Below are 24,118 nucleotides of genomic sequence, written 5' to 3' on the forward strand. Positions count from 1 at the left end.
TCATTTTGCTTTCATTAATTAGAATACATTAAGTTTAGATAAAATACTGTGATCATCATTATCTCAACATGTAAAAATTTTGGCAATGGAAAGAGATGTTCTTTCTCAAAAGGCATCACACAGAACATAGATAATTTCTTTAACAGTACAATTGAGCTGCAACACACATACAAACAGTAGATTTAGTTATACACTCCATTAGCAAGCCTATGAAAAAAGCTTTAAGTTATTGATATATGTTTGTATTATAAAAATAATATTTAAATTATTAGCTGGTAAATAAACACTATTTCATAAGTAGTTCAATAATCTTCATTAATAGTTGCTAAAATATTCTATGAATGCTACAAATAATAACCTTATTTACTTAAATTATTTGTGGGTTCACAAAATTTCAAAATCACATTTCTGTTTCCATATATTGCAAACAATGCATTCCATATAAATTAAAGGTTTTTCTGTTTGTTATCTTCAAAATTCTGTGAAAGATACAGTAATTGTGAATCTGGCTGTCTCACAGTCTTTGGTTCTAACTATTTAGGGTTCTTCCTAAATATAATTGTTCCTTACTTCCTGTTCTGCAAATAAACAGAATTCAAGTTTAGATGATACAACGTACAGTACACTGATAAGTAACTGGTTTTAATGGAGCCGGAGTTTAGGTTATTTGTGAACTACATTTTGGTGTTTAATTATGATTATAAAAGTTGAAATCCCTTTTACTAGCTTCTGTCTTCAAGTTTACCTACATCTAGATGAAACTTAATATGTTTTGGTTTTTGGTTTGTTTTTTTTTTTTCATCTCAGCAGAAGTGAAATATGCACCCTTAATTATCTTGAGCGGAAAAAAAGCTTTTCTTCTGAAGTTTTACACTACTGCATACCCCTTCAGATGTGATCAGGGAGAGAAGCATTTGACTTTTTTCCGTATTTGCCAAGTCCCGAGCCTCAAAGGAATGTAAGCTTTCAACTCCATTTAATTTCCTAATTACTGTTTAGATAATTAAATCACCCTTACTGTTCAGGAGTGGCTCTGAGTAGGAATTACACAGCATTATAGAAACGCAGACTGTACTGTCTTTTGAGAATCAGGTAGATTCTATTCTGCCTGTTCATGCTTTATAAAGAGAAGTTCTATGTTGGAAATGTTACTAATACTATATGGAATGCAGGCAACCAAGTGCAGTGTCCTGTGTATGGTGACCTGCTAAACTTGCATAATGGTGATGTAAGTACAAAATGCATTTGAGGGGGGCTGGTGTCATAAATTGTACTAGCCATTATACAAAATTCACATGTGTATTTGTTAACTTTTCTCACTACTTAAATCCCTAGTTTGTTCACAACAATTTACTGAATTATACTTCAGGCTTCTTTTCAGAAATTTTCATTGTTAACATCATGACTTAGAATCAGGTCTGCCACTACAGATATTGTATTAATTTCTTATTACATTACATTTCAATTATTTTTTGTTTTGAGCCAGAAAGTGTTAAATACCTCACAAACCAAACAAATGTTCCAATTACAAAGATCTACTCCAGGTTACATAACAGCAATAACTGTGTGGTAAATAGAGAAATTAAGAACATGGATGAAATATGAAGGGAAGGGAAGTAATCAAAGAAGATATTCCTCCTCTTAGGGCTCTTAACATGAAGTAGCAGATGTAAAACAATCAGCTGCAGCTCCTACCACCCCTACTCATCTTTCTCATCCCACTGATAAGCACAGTTGTCCCCGAGGTAGGTACACATGACCCACTCAAAAATCATCTCCAGCATCACCTCAGTTTCCAGTCTATTATACAGAAGTTAAACAAAACTGGAGTCAGTTTAACATAAGATAAAGGATGAAGGCCATAGTGGTACTACTTATTCACAAGCAAATCAGACATCCTTGCCTCCAGGGAGGAAACACTGCTCAGGAGGGCATGGAGGGCCCTCAGGGGCAGCAACGGTTTAAAGCCTTTGATTTTAATCCAGTGCTGCAAGTCTGCCTCAATTAGTCTAACCAAATTCTGTGTGTGGTTTTAAGAGTCTTGCAGCCTTAAGTAAAAAACATGCCTGCTTCTGCACGGTTCTCTTCAAAGTATTTATATACCCCAAAGAATATAGAAATAATTTTGTCTTCTCTTATATTAAACAGAGGATTGTGAGAACAGGTGCGTTCTTACACATATAAATTATGCATTCTTTTTCTCCAGTTCTTTGAGGGTGATAGACATAAAAATGCTTTCCAAGGATTTCAGTAACCTGTAGTGTGAAGGAAAAATGTATGTTATTATAAAATAAGAATTTTATGTAGAAAAACAGATGATATAAACATATTTCAATTCAACCCACCAAATAGGTTTTGCTTGAGAAGTTTTGTTAATTATATTTTCAAAGCATCAGTGTTCCAGAATACAATAAAGAACTAACCTGTGCTTTTCTTTTCCTCCCAAAAGAATGATGTAATTAGATTGCACGAGGTTATTAACCAGTTGAAAATAGCTTACAATGTTGTAAGCCTTCAGTATTGAGGGCTGCAGGGTGCTCTGTACGGGAAGAGACCATGAGCCACTTTGTGCCATTCCTGCATGCTGGAGCAGGGGTGTCTCTGAGGGACTGCAGCCCATGGGTAGTCTACACTGGAGCAGAGGAGCAGTAAGAAATAAGGAGCAGCAGAGGAAAACAAGAAGTGAGGAGTAGAAGGAAACCTCTATGTTCTGACTTTAACCTCCTGCACCACCACCTCACCTCACCAAGGTGGGACTGAGTACAATGTGTGGTGAAAACAAGGGGAGTTGAGACTAGGAAAAGACCTGTTTTATTGTTTCTTCCACTTTTCTTGTGGCAAGTTATTTATTTGAAAACAAAAGTCAATAACATTAGGCAATCACAGCAACTCAGGAAAAAAAAATAAAGGTCTGTATTTTTAGATGTATTCTTTTATCCTGATTAAGATCAAAAGAAAAGACTAACTTTTTCCAATAAGATCAGGTTTTCTGTATTCAAATTGTGTTGTCACAAGCCTATAAAAAGAAGCTTGTTGCCTAGATTTACAAATTTTCTGTGTATGGTCCTTTCCCATCCTTTGTAGCTGGTGAATATAGTACCTACAGAAGTCAGAAAGAAATTAATTAAAGTAAGGAAACAAGATCAGCAAGACCAGATACTTATCACAGTTACAAATTAAAAAAAAATAATAATCTTGTCTAGAGAAATAGGCAAGAGTAATCAGCTGAATTTTGAAAAATTATACTGAATAAATAGTTTAAAACATAGGTCAGCAATTGTCATTATTACAATAAAAGTTTCCTAAATATAATTAAAATGAATAAGCATTGCACACAATTCATTAACTTCCTCATCTGGTGAAAGAATTAAGAGGTACAGATTTATGGTGTTTTAAATGCCAAAAATTTTAGACTCTTTGGAAAGGTTACTAGAAGTGTAAGTTGAAATATGTGAAGTGTGCTGTTAAAACAGTTACACAAGGTGTGTGGTTGAAATCATGTGTTAAATTGCAATGACTGAAAATATGATTTAATTATCTGTGAAGGTTTTGCATATACAGAAGGCATTCTGTAGCAGATGGAAAAAGGACTAATGCAGAGGCTGTGTGTGGAACAGAATACCAGCTCAGCTTTCTTGTTGGGGTGTGCGGGTGGATGTGTGGGGGAATATGTTAAATTTATTCCACTAGGCTGTGGATTGATGACAGTGAAAATCTGACACTGGGATCCCAGTGCTCGGTTACACAGAACACTAATTCAGTATCAACTAACCCTTGCCAGTTCAAACTTGTTCAATGTGTGATGTGATAACAGGAAGGTTTGATGTTGAATCAGCTGTTACCAGTACACCATACTCCTCCTAACATTCTACCTTGTATTTTCTGTCTTTTTGCAGCTGGTGTAAAACTTCTTTAACTTCCAGATGCTGTAATGCAATAGAAATGCAGTTATGTGACTACAAGTACATCAAATTCGTATCAGTGTATTATCCATTCATGTATAGGTTTAATATTAATGATCCTAAAACCATATCTGAGGAGCTTCATCAAAATCTAGAGTCAAGAAGAGATATGACAATTAGTGACAATCTATTATAGGTAAAAGCAGTGCATTTCATTGCTCAGTTCCCACTCTTTACTCCTTGAACACTGATTTAAATCTTGTTCTCGATAATGGAAACTGACATTTAATTCTTTTGTTTTATGGAAAGGTGCAATAGTTCAAAACAAATGTTTTCTTGTGCAGACCTGCAAAACATGTTTCCACAAAGTCTTGAAAATACATTTATTACGTATTACATTATATTACATTATATCATATTACATTATATCATATTACATTATATTATATCATATTATATTATAAACATTATATTATATCATATCATACAAAATCACATTATATTATATTATATCACATCATGTTATATTAATTATATTTATTATATCATATTATATCATATCATAGTATTTCACATATATTACATTGTTATGGTATAATATTATTAGCTTTATTTCAGTTAATTTTATTTTATTTTACTTTATATTAAATAGAAATTATTTCACTTTCACTTAAGGTGTATCTGACCATGTTGTACTGTACTTAAGGGAAAAAGTAAAGAAGTATATCAGTAACCAATAACAAGCAGCACTACTATAAAATATAGAATAACTATAAAACAAGTTCTGCATGTCTATGCAGGTTTATTTTAATTTATCATTATCAGATATGATGTTGATATTATAATGAAATTATTGTGTTTTCTTTTCTTTGGAAATATATTATTTAATAAGAGAAACCTTATATTCCATTTTAAGTCCAGGAAAAAAAAAATGCTCCAAGAAAAGCCCATTGTTTCTTTTCAGATGTGTGAATGTATGTGTACACATATGTATGCTTCTACGTGCGTATGTATATATACATGCATTTATTTTCATGGGTTTTATTACTACTTATATTACTTAAAATCCCTGTTAATGGGTTGAAAAGGGCACATGAAAACCTGCAGCAGCATCAGGTAAGAGTACACCTACAGTAAATATCAGAGTAAATTACCTTTTTTATTTAACATTTTGAAAGTAACTCCTGTAAATGAGAAAGTCTACTTACAGCATTACAATCTCTTTGAGGTGGCATTTTCAATAACTTGTGGTAGCTGTCAAAAATATCACAAACAGAAGTTCAAGTTATCTGTACTAGTTCTCTTTTATCTGCCTGAAGTAGGGGAAGACAACATCAAACACAGAAAATTAATAGAATTTTGAGTTGTTTACAGGATATTTCAGTAGTGCCCTCAAATTGGACTAGAAATCTTTATCTTTTGGAAATAACATTTTGATTAATTTTCAGATGAAATCTGGTCCAAAAACTCTTGAAATCTGTGGAATCTTACTTTAGTGTATTTGAATCAGAGCCATATCTGAAAGCATTATTTAAGAAGAAGTAAAAATTAATTTTAAAAAAGTAAGTGGAATTAAAAAAATCATATGAACTAAGAAATACTGCCGTATATTCAAACAGAGTAATACTGAGCAACCAACCAACCCTACTGCATAGTATAAATAGTAATATACTATTATGGAAGTACAGGGGAACACTGAATTTGTAATTCAGGTACAGATAATACAGTAAATTTAAATAGTATCAGCTATATATGTAGCTATGTTCAGATATACTACATTCCTTGTGGTCAGTTCAGGTGTAGTTAGAGCAGTTATGATAAAGAGAAATGGCAAGAAAAACAGTGTAGATATCCTACAGAAATTATGCTTGGTTTTGTCACCTTTGATATATACTGCTGTAAAGTTCAGATTATTGTTCTTTCCTACAGTTTAACTATGGTCTAAAAGTAAAAAGCTTTCAGTAAAACTTTTGGACACATGTATTTTGATATAATATGTTTTAATAGGTGGTTTCTTAAATAAAAAATTATTAGTTAACTGACATAGTGACACTATTATAAAATTTCTGTGAAGGCTGAGTTCACTGAATCAGAGACTTCCCTTTTATTATTTTAGAGGATACTGCCATTGTAACAAAATCATGTCAATAAAAATACCTAAACTACTTCTATGGGATATTACTGGTATCCATAGATACTAAGATGAGTCATTAAATTTTAAAGATAAAGTTTTAAAAATAAAACTTGTAGATTATGCCACATGTAGTTTTACAGGAGGTTTATTGCATTTTTCTATCATTTCCTTTTGACTTAAATGCAGATTTAATTATATACGGAGATAAATACATACCTCTACATTCTGTATTACATATATACGTATTTATATATTACATATATATGCAGGACAACTCTGATAACAGGTAATTAAGTGAAAAGTAAATATCAGCATGCAGCTGAGTAAACTTAAGAAAAAAAGAGTAATCCTGAAAAGCCCCCTGAAACTGGGGAAGGAAATAAAGGACTCTAGTTAGCCATCTGAGTTGGTAATTCACAAGAACATAATAGGAAGTTATTGCTATAGATCAGAATTGCTGTTCTTTCTGGCCTAAAGCCAAATTTAGTAGTAAATTTTACCACAAAACACAAACTGCAGGAAATACAAGTCTGATTTAAGGAAGAAAAATGCTGCTACTCAACCAAAATGGCTTTACAAATTAATTGCAATCTTTATGATCTGAATAAGAAATTTCTATTTTTTAACAAATAATTCTAGAAAATGCGACTACAGGTTCATGATGTTGCCTGATGCCATAAAATATTTAAAATCAATTTCATTTGTCTGCTTCCATTTCTTTAATAATTGACTAGGAATCATTTTCTTGATTTCGGTATGACCCTATTGAGTTAGTAAATCTTCTCTGTAATGAAGCATCATAAAGCTGAAATGGAGAACAAGTGTGTGTTCTAAAGAGCACAGTTACTAGTTTGGGTCCAGAAGTTCTGTAATTCCTTCCCAAAAGCCATGTTCCCAAACTGATAAGGATTTCCCCTCATCAGGACTCCTTTACTTAAATGTAGTGCTGCAGTCACAGCTCAGAGATATTGGCACTGTTTTCCTGTCTGAATCTTGTGCATATTAGCAGTCTCCTAGGCAGATCCACAAAAGACTGTGAACTGAAAGACCAATACATAATCTAAGACAAATTTAGTTATCTTTGCCAATGAAATTCCACAAGGACAAATGACAAGTACTGCACTTGGGAAGAAAGAGCTCCCGTGGAATAAGAGAGGCCGGGACCTATCTAGAAGGGGAGCAGCTCTGTTGAAAAAGACTTGGATGTGCTGGTAGACAGAAAGATGGGCATGAGCCAGCAGTGTGCCCAGGCAGTACAGAAAGCCAAGAGCCTCCTGAGTTGTGCTAACAGAAGAATGGCCAAGAAGTCAAACAAGAGTGATTATACCCCTCTCTTCAGCACTCGTGAGACTGTATCTAGAACCCACTAACAAATTTTGGCCCTCCCAGTTAATCAAAGGCATTGCTTAATTGGAACGGGTTCAGCAGGGAGTCAGCCATGTGGTCAGGAGCTGGAGCACTTGCCCTGTGAGGAGAAGTTGAATGAGCTGTGATTGATCAGACCAGAGAAGTGATGGCTTTGATTCCCTGTGTGATGGTGTTGTCATCAAGACAGTGGAGCCAGGCTGTTCACAGTGCTCGGTGGTGGGAGGACGAGGTACAATAGGCATAAACTGAAATGAAAGAAACTTCTTCTGTGAGAGGACAGTCAAGCAGTGAAACAGGCTGCCCAGAGATGTTGTCAAGTCTCCATCCTAGGTGTTTTTAAGAACCAACTGGATCAAGATCTGAGTAACATGGTCTGACCTGAGAGCTGAGCTCCTGATGTCCCTGGTAAACTGAACTATCCCACGAACCTAAGGTTAGTAATTTTATCACACAGTGAAAAAAAAACCCCAAACCTCTGTGACCTAAGTGTCAGGCAGGAATTATGTGGTTTTTTGGTTTTGTTTTTTTTTTTCATTAAAGACCTTACTTGATGTCTTGGAATAAAAAAAGTTTTGGAGACTACATTTAAAAGTTGATAATCAAAAACTTCACTGAGGTGCTGCTTAGCCTGGGAAGACTCAAATGTAGAACCTTCTTTAAATTGTACAGATATCAACATTCCTGATGCTGTTCACCTACATAACTAGGTCATGGTACAGCAAGAGCATCACTATCCTCCTTACCAGTCTCAAGGTTTCCACCAGGCTAATGTTGACTACTCGTTATGCAGAATGTATACATAAACTAGACTGAAACTGCATTTCCACACACAATACTGAGAATAACCAAGTTTACAAGGAAAAAAGTTACTATAAAACATCAGTTTACAGTAGAGAAGATTGTATGACCAGAAATGTTGTTTGAAAATATCCACTAAATCATTAAATATTACCTTATTTATTTATTTAATTATAAGGTGCAGATAAAAGTCATGTATGGTCTTCAGCAAAATTTCAGATTGAGTACATGTATGTGCAGGAAGAAATTCATGAGATCTTACTCTATTGAGTGGCTCAGAGATCTTACCATTTTACACTGCACTTCATTGCTTTTCAAAAGGTCATGCACAGAAGATATGAAAGCACACAATGTATAGACCTACGAAGTATGTCCACAGGACATTTGCAAAGCCTATGTGTAAGAAGCAGCTACAGAGCTATTTCAAGTTTCTTCAACTGTCAGTTTTAAGTAGGTTTTTGATTCAATGTAAAAAGTATGAGTGAAAGATTTTTCACATCTTATAGAAAAAAATCATGCTAGTGAGTTCTGCATTTGTAGTTTTAGTATATCATTTATCATTTCATTGCTTCTAAATGCAAGAGGTTTGGTTAGGAATTGAATGTGTCAGCAAAATGCTGATGTTTAGGGATTTTAAGATTTTTTTTTTTTTTTTTCTTTTTAAGGTAAATTAAATATAATGAACAGAATGAAGTCTTTCTGGTAAAAAATGAAAGGTCACCCTGTAGGCTTAAAATTACCTTTCTTTCAGGAACGCATTAGGCTAAAAGTTATAAAATCTTATTAACAGAAAAGGCTTTTCACTGGTAGATGAGTAAAGAATTAACTGTACTAACATTGTGATAATAAAATACAAGATACTGAAATAAGAAAGAAAATATTAGTCAGTAAAGAGGTTCATGGCAGAAATAATTAAACTTCTGAGAGGCTTATTGTACATATCAGTAAAAAGGAGATAAAATGTCTAACTTCTGCAAAGATTTTTCTTATAAAATCAGACTAGTTTCATTTGAAGAAGTGCTGTGTTATGGTAAAGAACAAATATGTGTAAATTTATTCCTTTTACTTAAAAAATCAGATAAAGCTTCTAAAAAAGATTTCTCTTTTTCCACAGGATGAATGGAACACAAATAAAAGCAATACATTCTTTCTACATTACAGGAACCAAGCACTGCCTCAGTAATCTTGGGAATATAGGACAGTTTAATATCCATAATTTTTGTACATATTATCAGATAAAAGTTCTAATTAAGAAAAAAAAGATACATAATCTGGTAATGTTTAGTAAGAAATAAGACAGAGTGATCACCTTTCACTTTAAATGAAATAACTTTTTTTCCCCTGGAATTCATTCTTTATACAAAGGACAAGCACACAAACTCAATAAGATATTCAGATTAAAATTAATATTGTTACATGATTATAAGGTGTCTTACAAGAGTGTTTGATAAATGTATGGGTAATCTAGGGCTGTTATCACTAATTCTTAACAGCAGCTATTTCTAAAATTGTGCCAATTGTGACCGGATACTTTTTTTTTTTTTTCGTATTGTGAAAAGAGATGTGTTTCATATTGAGGTTAGCCAATACCTTCTATTTCTGTCAAAGATGGGACAGATTTACCGTTTCCACTAAAGTTAACCTACCAGGTGAAACTGAGCTACAACTTAATTTGAAATTAGCTGATATGGGGGGTGCGGGGTGGGGTGGGGGGGGGGGGGCGGGGTGTGGGGGAAAGAGAGAGAGAGAAAAAAACCTCACAAAACAAATCAAAACCAGAGTGAGAAAAAAACCCCAAACCCACAACCCAAAACAAACAAAAAAACCCCCAATAAACAACTTTCTTCTGCAGTTTTCCTTAACTCCTAGCTTTTTGTCCAAGGAAAATGGTCTCAGTCATACAAATTCCATTTCTCTTCCAATGTCATTCCACCTTCCTCCACACACTTATGTTTGCACGTAAATTTGAAAACATAGCTAGGTGCATGAGCTGCCTTACTGACTTGTGAATGTTAACACAAATTCACAGATTTTACTGAAAGCTTTCCTAAGCATTTGCAGCAAGGACACCTATGTCCATACAAAAATTAAATGGATAGATTTTTACTTCATCTTCTCCCTGAGTGCTTTGACTTATTGTCTTTAAATAGTAGCTTTCACTGAGCTTTCACCCAAGGAATTAACTCCAAAATTTCTGTATAACTTAGTTTTATAATTATAAAACTAATGGCAAACTAATTTACAAAGTCAAATTCGGGTGACTAGAAATGAAAGGTATTAGTAATTTTACTATGAAGTTTTTAGAATAGTTTATTTCTTTATGTTAATAAATCTATATCTGCTGCTAACTGGAATTCAGATGAGGTAAATTTATACATATCTAGCCCAATTTTTTCCTCTTTGACAAACAAGAACTATTTTGAATAATTTTAAACCTAGAAACCAACCCTCAAGTATTAGACTAAAAATAAAGTCTGTGGAATTTTTATGTTTTATTTTTCTGCCAGCTAAAAATGGCATAGCCTGCTGAATGCATGCACACAGGCTAAACTAATAGATGAGCATCCATCATGTCTTTTGCCTAGAGCAGTGGTTTCCAGCCTTCAGGCTATGCTGAGCCAGATCTGCTCTTCCTTGGGTTTGGAAAAGCCTGGCAGCAATTATGGGATTCTCCTGTGAATACTTATACACAGAAATAAAATTTTTAAATAATTTATATACAGTCAAATCTGAAATCTATTCTACGTTTTCTAAGTGGAAGCCAACTTTTCCTTTTAGATATGCAGCAGCTGAATTTAGGTATAAACTTTTAAAAGGGTTACTGTTAGCATTAACAAATGATTGGTGTCATTATATTCACATTTATGAGCCTGAGATGTGGTATAAATGAATGACATCTTGTAACCTGTGTTAGGTTGTTATTGTGATTTTAAATATGTTCTCCACTTATTCTTTCTCAGTTTTTTTTTGTTTGTTTGTTTCTGATATTTTCCTTCCCATTGCTGAGAACACTTTCCACTTTCGGATTCCATTAAACCAAAAGAAGATAGATGTGCTTTTTATCTCAGAGCATGGATTTTGTCATCACTAAAGGAATCCAGTAGTGTTAAGGAAAATGAGGTACTATCCTTCACTTTTTAAAATTTGACTGAGTTTTGAGTTTCATGTTTTTTCCTTGGACTTTCTTTATGCATGCTCATTGATTTGTTTCTGAAAAGTAGGAAGAGGAAATTAAATGTTTCCCTTTGACTGTGCCTGTTCTTTCTTGGGCATAATTATTTAACACATTACTAAACCTCAAGAGTGGTCCAAGGTCAGCTGAAAAGAAATATACCAAAGTAAGGACTCCTGAAGAAGACCAAGTACCTTGTGAAGCAGAAATTACAGTGGGGACAGGGGTTGCACATTGTTAGTCTCTCAAGTGATTCTGTAGCTCCTGTATGTGGAAACTTGAGTTCATGTGTGGGGTGGGGGAGACAATTCATTACATGTTTGTGAGTTCTGCCTTACCAGCAAATCTTCACAAGTTTTGGACAATGGTTACTTATTATTAAATAAAGATTCTACCTTCTAGGTTTGCAGATACTCTTTGCAACGCAGCTGACTAAAAGCCTATTCTTACTCCTATTGATGCCTACAGCATTTTTCTTTTACTTTGAATGGAAAAGCATTAAAACTCTCATTAAAATGTAGAGACAAATTACAAAGGTTGTGATTAATCGGTAACATAACCCTTTCTTTCTTCATAAAATAACCACAAACAAATTATAATTTATAAGAATTTTTATATAATTTGAAGTTGTTTGCACACATTTTATATTACCATATTTTATCCTATTCACTGTTTGCAAACTTTTGACTGTGTCTTCATTTATATGTTGTTCTTTTTGCAGTAGCAGTTTATGTTTTATGTAGTCTATATGCAAATGAAACTCAGCAAAGGAATGTTTTGGCTCAGAACAGATTTCTGTATATTTTTTCTATGTTGAATTAGGTTTCTTTCAATCTCAAACTGCAAAATTATTATTGACCAGTTCGTCTACATTTCTCTCAATTATGCTGATATTATATTGACTTTAAAGGATGAATCTTGGAGCTGAAAATTAAAGAAATCAGAATAATGCTTCATATACTACTAAATCTATACATAAGGATATACTTTTATTTTATAAATTAATTTATTCTCCTGCTACAAAGTCACAGCCCTTAAACAGGTTGTCAAAAGCTGTTGATAGTTCTGGGGTATTCCAACCAACCTTGTTTCTATAACTGATTTTGAACTGTACAAATATCTGACATGAATGAAAAATAAGCAGTCAGGAATGAAGTTCTAAAGTGCTCTCAGCTGTTTTTCAACTTTCTTTAGAGTCATATTTTAAAACCAAGAAATATATTTATTCAAAACCCTGATAAAAATACACAGTAAAAAACACCAATATGGACATCACATTGTAGACAGAACATCTTTCCTCGGTTGCCATGGTTTTTCTTCTTCCTTACATCCTCTTTTCAAGAAACACTGATTCTGAACTCCAAAATTGTTCAATAGATATTTATCAGTCTAATTAACATTTTCTCAGGCCCAAAATGAAAGTTCTGATTTATATTAGAGAGAGGATCTTCCTGAAAACAATAAACCCAGTAAATGTGTAACAAGCCTGATCTTATATCTTTATTGGTTTTGGCTGGGACAGACTTACTTCTCTTCAAAGTAGCTTGTGTGGTACTATGTTTTGGATTTGCGATGGAAACAGTATTGATAGCACACAAATGTTTCAGGTATTGCTGAAGGGTGTTTGCACAGGGTCAAGGCCTTTCCTACTTCTCACACTGGCCCACCAGTAAGAGAACTGGTGGGCCAAGAAGCTGGGAGAGGACACAGCTGGGATATCTGACCCAAACTGACCAAAGGGACATTCCATACCATTTGACATGCTCCGCAATAAAAGCTGGGGAAAGAAGGATGAAGGGGGCAGGATATGTTGGTGTCATGGTGTCTGTCTTCCCAAGTAACTGTTATGCGTGATGAAGCCCTGCTTTCCTGGCTACATATCTGCCCGCTGATGGGACACAGTGAATTAATCCCTTCTTTTGCTTGATTGTGCATAGAGCTAGTGCTTTACAGATTAAATTGTCTTTATCTCAACCTGTGAGTTGAGATAACACTTTCACCCTTCTGATTCTTTCCCATATCTCATTTTGGCAGAGTGACCGAGCAGCTGTGTGGTGCTTAGCTGACTACTAGGGTTAAACCACAACAGTATCAAGCAGAGAACTGAGTTTTGGTTCAAATATTAAGGTATCATCCCTGACAATGAAGCTATACCTCCTATGGAGAAACAGTGTGTCCATACTTCTTTCTTTCTTCTTTCCCCACCAAAGGAGTTAATAAGGATTCATTTTTTGTTATTTTTGAGAATGAAAATGAGTGTACACTTTGTTTTCATCCTGGAACTGAAATTCTAATTTTGTGGCAGTCCTTGAAAAAAATTTTATATGTAGATTGATATGGCGTTACTATTATAAGAACCTGCTTATTGTCACCAACTTTAATTTATTGTACTCTTATTTTCCACCTTGAATGCCTGTCTTTGGTTGATTTTTCTTTGTGTTTTTCTACTTGATAATGTATGACAATATTTCTTCCTACAGTGCCTAGTCCAAATATTTTTTTTTGGACCTTTGATAAAGACTTATGCTTTGTTCCAAATGCCAGACACAAGGTAAAATACTTATTAAAGATTCGTATTTTTTCCTTCCTTACCCAATGTGGTTTTTTACTTGGTTTTTTGGGGGGGTTTTTGGTTTTGTTTTTAATAGAGAAGACCGTTTCTTATAGAACTGACCTGACCTAAATTACATATTTAATTTCCTAGGGCTAGTAGGAAATGCAAAGGAAAAAAACCAAACAAATAAAGATATAAAAATAATACTTACAAAACTATGTCAGTAGCTGAATTGTATTTAAAAAAATGCTGGTGTTTGCTTACATCTATTGTACAATGGTTATAACAGTCAAGGAGAATGCAAGAAATCTAGGTGAAATTTGTTTGTTTAAAGAAGTGTCAGTCCATATCTCTTAGAATAATATCCTAGCTACAGAGCTACAGCTTGTGCTTGAAACACAGATATGCTACTTATATTTATAGTTCTGTATTTTATACAGAGGCAAGATCACTTAGCATTTAATGTCTAGTGGCATCCTGCCTTCATGGTTTGGTTTCCACATGAGGAGGCTCATCCACCAGATACAAACTAGACTTTTACCTTCCTTTAAGGCAGTGTCTTCTGGCTCCTACCAAATTCAGAATGAAAGAAGGCAAGGGACACATAATCAGGTGAAATTCTGCCCTGTGAAAAGCAACAGCTTCAAAACCTTGTTGAGTTCAGAATTAAAACAAAAGATCTCACTGCAGCAAGGGCAAATATTCCCTGTTTCTGCTGAATCTGTAATCCAGCTTGAGATGGGTGTCAGGATCTCTCACACTGGAGAGAAATGAAATACCACTCTGGTCAGCTGTCTTTTCTAGAAGAATAAATGTTTCCTAAGCTGAACTCCTCCACAGAGATGCTAGGAAGAGATAATAATCTGTGTTTTATTCTGTATCCAGCAGTAATTCAAACTGGATTCCTGTACTCATTCTGAAAGCAGTTATTTCTCTCCTTAAAGAGTATCATTGTGATAATGTTGAAAGTTGAAAAAAGGGGTTATGTGCATGACCCTCATCTATTATTCACAGCCAAAATACATGTAGACAGAAATCACATCTACATCTAGAATATAAAAATAATTGTTAATGCAGATTGTAAAATCTTTCTGTTTAGTAGCTAGGATGTGTATGTTCAGTTTATAATGACAGTAATCCTAAACTAACATTAATTCAAGAAATAGAAGTTTCCACAATTTAATTTTCTATATTATGGTACTTACTGATGATGAGTATTGATCTCCTTGGAAGTGCAAAGTGGGATTTCCAGGTTCACAAGGGCTGTAGAGAATATCTCAGATATAATAGGAGCCTCTTAGCTATTAGATAAGAATCTGTAATCTCTAACAGACCTTCTGTTGGCTTTTTGTTTATAAGCTACTCATGTATTTCTCCAGCTGAATCTTTTCAGAACATTCCAAGAGAATTTGCAGACAGAAAGACTGCAATTTTATTTTTGGGCAGAAAACCTGCACATTTAAAACCTTTTATTTTAGTTGGACTACTGGACTTGCGTTCACTAGTTCTTCAGGCAAATGCACTTTTCTGCCTTTAGACCTGCCCAGAATCACACCAAACTTCACAGTTGCGTACATGTTCAGAGAAATGGCTGCAGTGATTCAGCTTCAAGCCTGATTTTACATCTATAAACCTTACATAGATCCATACATCACCTTATGTTTCTGTCTGAATAAAAAGAATACTTTTTTGCCTTTCACTCAATTTTCTAGCTTTCAGTCCTTGTGTGTTTTCTTTTTCTATTTTCATCTAATGTGTAATGCTTTAAAGTATAATTTTATTTTCTCATACATCTGTTTTCAGTTTCACTTTGTCCCTCAGGGTTTTATTTTTCTCTCCACTTTTTCTTATTTTTTACACACCTTTGACAAGTACAGTAGTGGAAGTTTCTTTTTAAGGAATCTTCCAGTCTTGCAACCAATCAAGACAAAAGAAAATCTATATTTTGCAGATCATTTACTCTGCCTACACTGTCTGCACACATAACAAATACAGAAGAAAACATTGCTACTGAGCAAATGGTGAACAGTATAACGCAATGAATCTTACCAAGTACTGACATTTACTAACGTATTACCCTTCCTACTATATTGAACTGTGTACCCAGTTATTTGATTTCATAAGAATATATGGAGACCTGAACACCCAAATTTTTAATAGCATGTATTTAGGAACATAAGAGAACAAATGAGAAAGCTGAATTTTATGGTGACTTTCTAAAATTGGAACCCTGTTGTTGCAGCTATATTTGACATTCATAAAAACATGGAGTGTTTCTAGGAAGAAACTTAATTTGGAATCTGATGCAGAGAGAAATTCAGGGAGCAAGGACTGAATGTCAGGTATAAAATGTTGCTTCAGTAGACCAAAAATCCTTACTACAAAAATAACAAACAAAACCAATTAGCATTTTAATAGCCAGAATAAGGAAAACATATTGCACAAAAAAGAAGGATAAATAATGTCTTTTCCCTGAAAATATAATTGCTCTAAAACAACAGAGTGAATCCAGGATCAATGATATTTCGGACGACTGTGTTGCATTTTGTTTGCCTTACAAAGAAATAATTTATGTATATATTCTTTCAAAGCACTTGTTTTATTACATTAGTTTAATAAAAGTTTTCTGTTTTCTATTTTATTTCTTCAAGCTTGTTTTAGTGTGATCTCTAATATAATCCCTTTAGTAGTCTTCCCTTGGGAGGCTAGCAAGAGGTCACACATTTGTACCATTTAGCTTCCTTTACACAGTTTACAATCTATAAACATTTAATGTCCTGTTGTTTAGTAATTGGTATGTCTTCTTTTATATAGGGGAGGTTTTTTTAAAAGACAGACTTCCTGAATTCTTCACACTTCTGGAGACTTTTGCTAAAAATGTCTACAGTAGGAATACTGCAGAAGCAGTGCCAAGCAGTCACGCTAAGGGGCAGGTCCTTCTGGATAATAATGGGGTCTCTCAGATGCACCCATGAGATCCAGAAGGAACTCCATGTTCCCTTGCTTGTCCTGAGGGTCTGCGGTTGTGATAAACTGACTAAAAGTTCAGGGAAAAGAAGTTGCTTAGAGATTCAAAAAGGACATGTATGATCTCTGCAGCAGGGTATTTTGAAGGACTAAGGCAGAGACAGAAGCAGACACATTTATTTAAAATGCATTTCTAATTTATTTCCTTTTCTTTGCAAAGAACAAAAAAAAAAATAGCTTTGTGTTCTGCGTTTCGGATGCTTTTGAGCTCCTCATTTTTCTCTTAGAGAAAAAGCACATCCATTTGGAACAGAATTCTCTTCCCTCTCCATGTCCATTCATTTGGCTGCCAGAACAAGGAAAACTCGATTCAGTCAGAGTCTCCTGGAATGCAGCCCAAAGAAAACAATCAAGGTCAAAACTTGGAAGGTAATTAAACAAAATAAGCAAAATTACGTAGTAAGATTGTGATCTTAATAGTATACTTTAAAGAGCTTTTATTCTGTGAAGTTCAGTGTTCCCTTAAAATCATAATGCTTAAATAAGCTCTTATTCCTGTCAAATTACTTACCCAGTTCTCACATAACACCCGTTATTATGGTTAAGCTTGTCTGCTTGTATGTACTGAAAACTGCTTATAAAATATATACTTTTTTTTCGGAAACATTCTTGGGGTAAACAAATTTCAACCAGGTTAATAAGAAAGAAGGTAAAAACATAATGATACTGAGAGAAAAACACTTCTCCATTGTTCCTTCTTCTAAAAAAGAAAAAAATATCAAGAAAATGGAAAGGTGGAAGACTGACATACTGTCTTGTAGCAAATAAATAATGATGCAATCTGAATGCAATAAAACTGCTGCTAAAAATTGATTGCAGGGCATAGTGTTTAAATGCTCTAAAAATTTACAAGAGGGAGAGAAGAAAGAAACATGAAAGATCGAATACAATATACAATTTTGGGGAGAATACAATTGAAAACAAATATATGTTTTCAAATATATACAGTGAACTTAAATATCATTTATTTTAAATCTAAAATAATATTTATAAGGCATAAAGCCACAAATAGTTGTGACTGAAATTAATTTAAGATTTAAATTTTAAAACTGTACTTTAAGTACTAAATTGGCCATCTGGTCCTTTAAAGATAAATGTATTAACTGCATGAATTTGCTTCAAGCTAGTGTGTAATTTAATTTCTATAAGTAAAGTGCCATGCAAATGTAGGACAAGGAAGGCTTGTCAAAGCTTCTTTATTTTTAAGTGTGAAGAATGCCAGGGTAAGGAGGTCGGAATTTTTTTGCCAGTATGTTAAACATACCTGTTGTTCTCTTTGAGAAGATCAGTTGTGAAACTCACTGAATTTATTCTGTTTATTACACTGGAAATATATTTTCTCATGTTACCTCTTCTTTACCTTATTTTTTCTGTCTCTGTTTAGCTGAATATTTGAACAATTTGCTTCAAGTTCTATTATGTTTAGGTGTTACCTACCAATGTTCCCCTATGTTGGAACATAAATATTCTTTTATTTTTTTTCTAATTTCAGCAAAGATCCAGAAATAGCTTAAGCAGAAGTACAGTATAATCTTCAGTGAACAGAAATTTTAAGATCTATACTGCATACTTCATTGTTAATACATTGTTACAGGTCCAGTGGTATGCTTTGACTCGTGACTTTGAAGGTTATTTATTCAGTGTTAGGGCTCAAATTTCTGCTTTTTATGAAGAATATTGGTTTCTGGTCATGAGGGTGTCATGGGGGAATTTAAAGGTGTTGCTCATTGCTCACACTACTGACTGACACAAAATTCCATTACGAAGTGTAACAGGTATAGTGAGGCATAAAATTTACTTATTAGATAGGATGTGAAAAGCAGATGGATAGTAATTTTTATTCTAAGGTTTTTATGCTAAATATGCTTATACTCTGCAATTTCTATTCAACAACACTCACACACTTCATATCCACACCATAGATTCCTACCCCCATGCCACTGGTCCAGTTTAGATGGACCACTTGACATGTCTGGATCTTGGCTGGTGGCCCAGTCTCTACACACAATTCCACTTCTATATTGTGTCAGAAATCCATGCATAAGATGCACTGCACAAGGAGCTACTTTTTCACTGTTTATTGCTTTCTAACTTAGATGGTTGGGATAAGCCACCAATGGCCTTGTTTCTCAGGTTTCCCCAGGCCAATTTCTTTGATTTCTCCATAGTTGTAACCAATTAGTGGCTGCTGCCTGGGTAATTAACACTTTCTGCTCTCCACCTCAAATGTGCTACAAGAATTAAATCAAAGTTAACCATTCGTCTGAACTTTGTTTCCCGTCAATCCTAAACCATTAGAACAGAGCAGATATAGTCCAGAGCTTTGGCGTAAGACATCTTCATAACAATTTTCTGTGCTTTTTTTGTTTTCCCAGTGCATACCAGAACATAACTGGTAATCTAACTCTTATGAGTTAGAGCTGTGCAGATGTAGGCAAGGTCTCACTTATCTGAATAGTGCTTTTAAGTAGGGTTCAACCCATGACATGGCTGTCAGTATTCACTACCTCTACTTTTATCTGTTGTTCTTTCAAGTGACCCTCAAAAGCTTTGGAAAGTCAATGAGAGAGAAAACTTTCTTGGAAACTCTAAAAAAGTATTCCACAGCAGTTTTGTACAGTGCTTCCAAACTAAACAGCCCCAAATCTGTCAACATCAGTGTAGTAAAACCAGAAAGTATTTAAGGTAGATTGGAAAATAAAGCCTATATGAATTGCAAGTGTATCCTTTCTAATGAACAGAGCAGTTCTTACCTAGAGTCTTAGTGACAAAGACCTTTGGTTTAGGTTGTGTTTATGCTGAATTCTAAGGTCTGCTTCCTTTGACTTTCATTGTAAGTAAGTTTGCAGGTCTGGGGCTTCTAACATCTCTCTGAAGTACAATCATTCACATGTTGAAAATGGTTCATAGATCCTTCATCCTGAACTAGACCACATACCTGAAAAGTATTCCTTCTTTATATTTGTGACCTGGAGAAGAGATTTGCTTTTCAGTAGAGAGAGAGGTATCTTTTTCCTAATGGGAAAGTTTGAAGATGCAACCTGCTGTTACAATTGATAACTAAAGATTACTTTCCTTGGAATCTCAGGCAGCAAAACAGAATGTGGAAACATTTCCTGAACTGTGATGGTTTAGAATACTTGTATTAGCGGAAACATCTTAATCGCATCCTAAACTAAGGATGTCAGATAGTTGGAGTGTCTTCTTCTGTTGTGCCAGGGTGGATACAACATGACAAGTCTAGGCAGCATATCTAAACTTAAGACTATTAAAGTTGCATTAAATTAAACTTAGATAAATATTGTAGAAATTTCTTTGAATTTGCATGGATCCTGGTAGTGCTTTTGAGGACAGTGGAAAACTGATTTTAGAGAATAATAGACCCAGGATGACTAAATGGAAGAAGATGCCTTCCACAAATGTAAGATATTGTGCATCACTGTCGTGGTTTAACCCCAGTCAGCAGCCAAGCACCACACAGCTGCTTGCTTACTCCCCCTCACCCAGGGGGCTGGGGAGGAGAATCTGAAAGGAATGTAAAACTTGAGGGTTGAGATAAGTACAATTTAATAATTTAAACAAAATAAAAATGAAATAATAATAACAACAAAATTATAATGGAAAAATGGGGGAAAGGATGAAATTCAAAGGGAAAGGAGAAAGGAAAATAAGTGCACAGTACAACTGCTTACGACCCACTGACTGATGTCCAGCCAATCCCCAAGCAACAATCCTCAGACCCCAGCTAACCCGCCTCAAGTTTATATACCAAGTATGATGTCCCATGGTATGGAATATCCCTTTGGCTAGCTCAGGTCAGCTGTCCTGTCTGTGTCCCCTCCCAGTTTCCCATGCCCCTCCACCCCCTCACTGGCAGGACCCGAGAAACCAAAATTCCTTGATTTAGTGTAAACATCACCCAGCAACAACTAAAACCATCAGTGTGTTATCAACATTGTTCTCACATCAGAGCCAAAAACCAGCACTGCACCAGCTACTAAGATGAAGCTACTACTCCATTCCAGCTGAAACCAGGACAAACACATAAATAAGCTTTTTCATAAAATTATACAAACTAATAATCTAGAAAGTTATATGTGGACAGTTAGCATCATTCAGTAATTTGATGGCAGAAGCTCCTTGTTCTTAGCACTTAGTCCTCACAAAACCAACTTGGTTATCTAGCAACTGTGTTTCAGGTTGTAGGTATGGAATTGGACCAAATTAAAGCATAGGAATAAGAGGAGGCAAGAAACATGATGTGGAGGTTCATTAAGAGACAGAAAAGGCAAACCTAAGTGTGGGGTTCTTCTTAGGAAGCAGGAAAAAGTAGGAAGAAGTTGGAGATGTGGAGGGTGTGTCTCAGATAAAACAGACACCAAGCAGTGTGCAGCAATGAAGACTACTTTTCTTTTTCTCATCCAGAGATCAGGATTCTCCTTCTTAGTTATTCAGTAGAAATAAGGCTGCAGAGGTTTACAATACACTCTTGCTTGGATGCAGTAGGTAAATAACGTTGGTAAAAAATGCAGAAGGAAGTCCAGTAAATAGCATGTATGGCACTGAAGAAGAAGACAGAGAAGAATGTTCAGTTTAAACCAGGGGTCCTCAAACTACGGCCCGTGGGCTGGATACGGCCCCCCAGGGTCCTCAATCCAGCCCCCGGTATTTACAGAACCCCCCTGCCGGGGGCTGGGGGGGGAAATCAAGCAGCCGCAGATGACTGCCTGCCACTTCATCTGCACGCCGGCCCCCTGTTTAAAAAGTTTGAGGATCTCTGGTTTAAACATACCACTTATAGTCTCTAGCATTATGCCTAGCTTCAGATGCAGGGAGAAGAAAAATTAAATATCAATTGTTTTACAATTTATGAATACATAAGGCTAAGAAGTTAGTATGAATCCTGTGTTATGATAGCATTGCATACCTAAAATACAAAGAGGGTGAAAAAGGTTCAGGATTTTTGGACTTGTGAGAATGGTTAAACTAGGCTTCAGTTTAACCTTTCTTTAGGTTTACCAAGGCCTGAAAAGAGCTACAATTAAGACTGGTACCAGAAGGTAGTGATGATTTAAGATTTAGTTGCTTTTTAACAAATGTCTCTATTTATGTAAAAAAATAACAATGAGGTTTGGAGAAATCTATTTACATTTATTTATTTTTTTTAAATCATGTGGATTTATTGGAATTAAAGCTGTGGCCAGAGAGTCACATGTAGGCTGGGCTCTGATAAGAGCTATGGCTAGAGTTTGTATGTTAGGACATCAGGGGATGAATAATGAAGTTTGTTGCTCTTTTCTGCAAGCCCAGTACAGCTTTGATGAAGTCCGTAACAAAACTTACTATATAACTTATCCATTTCTTTACTGTTCAACATATCTGGAATTTACCAAAGTAACAGCAACAGTGTCCACAGAATTTGCGTGGGCAGGTTTGAAAATTAATATTGTAAGAACCATGATAGTGTATTTCAATGGCTAGCAATACTTAGGAAGCTTTTAAGACTGTGTAAAAGTGATGCAGGAGAACATCTGAATGCAGTGAAGACCCAAGCAAACCTTTTACAGACCTAATTTTATGTAATGGGTCAAAACAATCTGAAGTTGGAAATGACTGGACACTGAACTCACGCAAGTGTAGTGTTCCAAACCCTTGGCTGTTTCACAAAAAATGAGGAACAGTTAAAAAATAAATATTAGACACAAGATAGAATTAGACTTCAGGGTCAGGTCCTCAAAGTATGTGGTTCTGAGGATTTTATACAGGTGAACTGAGATTTTGATAATGACCTTATCTTTTCTGCTCTCCTCATGGATCACATTATAGGTGTGACTTCAAGATTTCTTTTTCTATGGGTCTTATGTTTTCCATAGCGGTATTGAGAAATACGCAATAGTGTGTGGTGAAAGAGAAAGCATTCATCTCTAAACCATTCTGAAATAACAAACTACTGCCTGATTGCCTAAAAATGGAGGAAAATTAACTCAGTGATGTCTAGCCAGTTTGTCCTTGTTCAGTATTTGTTGATTTCTAAAAGCTTCCATCTGTAATGTGTCCAACATATAAGTAGATCTGTATCTAGACTATAAAAATGTAAGATCAACAACATGGTAAACTCTATCACAGGCCTGTTACATTTTAATTTATATTGTTATTGATTATCAGTCTACTCTGATGCAGTTTTGTAGCATGTTTCATTTTTATTTTATCTCATATCACAGGGTTATCAGTAAACTGTCTCTGCAAAAAGCACACACTGTGTAACTCTTCAGTAAGATTTCTGCTTTACTTAAGTTTTCTTTTCCTTCATGATTTTCCTTCAGTCATACTGGTTAAAGATACCAGCAATGAGAGGATGTGTATTCATGCCTCCTTTACTAAATGCAGAGGCAATTCTTTACCTTCGTTTTAATCAGAGAGATAGAGTAAGGACAAAGAGACATTGCTTGCTTCAGGGTACATACTTCTGTTAAAAATGCAACTCATCAAAGAGCATAACACATTCAGCCATGGTAGCCAAAGAATCCTTATGCAGGAAGCAGAAGGTATATGTAGAGTTAGATAAAGTAAAAATGGTACAGGAGAAGTGGACAGAGCTTTAGAAGACAGATAAAAACATTCTGATTGTTCAGGACAGATAACATAGTGATTCCTTTCAAGGAGCAAATAAAAAGACAAGAACTGTGTTTCAGAGATGATTCTCTGTACTCTGTGGAGTTTGTCATTCAGACCACAGAGCTCTCAGAACCCACTATAGATTCCTTTTGTCTTGCAGCCAAGATCTTTTCCAAAGTATTTGCTATAGTGTATGTCTAGATGTCCTAGCTGAAGGAAATGAAGCTATGTACACACTTAGAGAAAAGACCCAGAGGAACGCATAAAGACCACAGTGTAAACACAAAAGAATATCCTGAATTGCATGACCACTGCTTCCCATCACTCCTAATTTCATTCTACATCCCAAATTTTAAGTTCTGATAAAATTTTAGTTAAGAAACCTGATGGACTATAATGTTAATTTCATTATTTTAATATAATTTTAAATAAATATATTAATGAAATTAAAAGATCCAAATTAACTATTAAAACTGTATAAAATTAATACACATCAATCTCATACAATAAAATTTGTACAATAATAAATTTTTATGACATTTCTTTAA

The 24,118-nt window shown here is 34.7% G+C and overlaps 1 long non-coding RNA gene across 2 annotated transcripts; it reads right to left on the reverse strand.

Annotated features, from left to right (window-relative positions):
* Nucleotides 1–521: 521 nt before the first annotated feature.
* On the reverse strand, nucleotides 522–15,209 carry LOC130152944 (uncharacterized). 2 transcript variants are annotated; one of them, XR_008823160.1, is made up of 4 exons: nucleotides 15,134–15,209; nucleotides 5,111–5,156; nucleotides 3,873–3,926; nucleotides 522–3,100 (listed from the first exon to the last, which is right to left on the reverse strand). It is a non-coding gene; the product is annotated as an uncharacterized LOC130152944 (long non-coding RNA). The 2 variants fall into 2 exon arrangements; XR_008823159.1 differs by having other exon boundaries at nucleotides 3,773–3,926.
* Between the last annotated feature and the right edge of the window lie 8,909 nt (nucleotides 15,210–24,118).

Source organism: Falco biarmicus, chromosome 1 (genome assembly GCF_023638135.1).
Source record: "Falco biarmicus isolate bFalBia1 chromosome 1, bFalBia1.pri, whole genome shotgun sequence".
In the NCBI taxonomy this organism is placed as follows: domain Eukaryota; kingdom Metazoa; phylum Chordata; class Aves; order Falconiformes; family Falconidae; genus Falco; species Falco biarmicus.